Source organism: Eptesicus fuscus, chromosome 11, assembly GCF_027574615.1.
Source record: "Eptesicus fuscus isolate TK198812 chromosome 11, DD_ASM_mEF_20220401, whole genome shotgun sequence".
Classification (NCBI taxonomy): domain Eukaryota; kingdom Metazoa; phylum Chordata; class Mammalia; order Chiroptera; family Vespertilionidae; genus Eptesicus; species Eptesicus fuscus.
Genome location: NC_072483.1, coordinates 84,281,682 through 84,283,135, shown reverse-complemented (window position 1 = coordinate 84,283,135; position 1,454 = coordinate 84,281,682). Strand labels below are relative to the sequence as shown.

At 43.1% G+C, this 1,454-nt stretch overlaps 1 pseudogene; it reads left to right on the top strand.

The window, feature by feature from the left end:
• Positions 1 to 219: 219 nt before the first annotated feature.
• LOC103290613 (translationally-controlled tumor protein-like) lies at positions 220 to 837 on the top strand (annotated as a pseudogene).
• Positions 838 to 1,454: the final 617 nt, after the last annotated feature.

Sequence of the window (1,454 nt, the reverse complement as noted above, 5' to 3'; positions counted from 1 at the left end):
TCTCAAAATACTCTTTTATTTTTTTCTTCACACTTTTAAAACGTAAAAACCATTCTTAGTTCATGGACTGTACAAAAACATGCAGCAGGCTGAATTTGACCTACAGGCTGTAGTCTGTTGACCCCTGGTTTTAGCCCAGTTTCTGCTATTTTCAATGAAATACAAACTGAGTCCATGCACCTGCTAAGGCAGCACTGCCGTCTCCTTTTAGCCGCTATCATGATCATCTACCGGGACCTCATCAACCATGATGAGATGTTCTCCAATATCTACACGATCCGGAAGATGGTAGACCGGCTGTGCCTGGAGGTAGAGGGGAAGATTGTCAGTAAGACAGAGGGTAACCTTTATGAATCACTCGTTGGTGGAAATGCCTCCACTGAAGGCTTGGAAGGCGAAGGTACCGAAAGCACCGTCATCACTGGTGTTGATATTGTCATGAACCATCATCTGCAGGAAACCAGCTTCACAAAAGAAGCCTGGAAGAAGTGCATCAAAGATGGCACGAACTCAGTCAAAGGGAGACGTGAAGAACAGAGACCAGAAAGAGGTAAAGCCTTTTATGACGAGGGCTGCAGAACAAACCAAGCACACCCTTGCTAACTTCAAAAACTACCAGTTCTCTGTTGGTGAGAACATGAATCCAGATGGCATGGTTGCCCTGCTGAACCACCGTGAGGATGGTGTGGGCCCATATTGATTTTCTCGAAGGATGGTTTGGGAATGGAAAAATGTGAACACATCTGGCAGTTTGGGCCTATCGCCTGTCATCATAACTGGCTGCTGCTCGCCATCCACACACCAAGACTAGGACAAATGGGACTGATGTTATCTTGAGCTCTCATTTATTTGGCCTTGATTGATTTGGAGTGGAGGCATTGTTTTTAAGAAAAAACATGTCATCCAAAAAACAAAAAAAAAAGGCATTTAAACTCAAAAAAAAAAAAGAAATACAACTTAACTGATACAATAAAGTCATCATACATGTATTGATCATCCACTATGCAGTAGATATACAATGAGGAATAACATACAATCCCTTCCCTTAAGGACCTCACAATCTACGTCTTGTTATGAACTACCATGTGTCAAGCACTATATTAAGTGCTTTCTGTGCATCTGCATATTTAATCCTCATAAGATTTTTAAGGGGTAGACACTATGGTCACCCCCACTTTACAGGTGAGGAAAAGGGGTGGGGACAGTCCTATGGTGACAGACAGGAACTGGGAGAGCTGAGCGTCAAACCCAGGGCTGCAGACTCGTGCTCCTAACCATCACCTCTCGTGCTTCTCAGCAAGTGGGCAGCTCGGTCACTTGTTGCTCTCCTTGTGCTTTGAATTTTTAATTGATGATTATGTTCATTAAAAAAAGGCAGCACCAAACTATAAAAGAGATTCAACTTGCAAAACAGAATGAATACTCCCAGGTATTACATAGGCCTACTGAGCGGA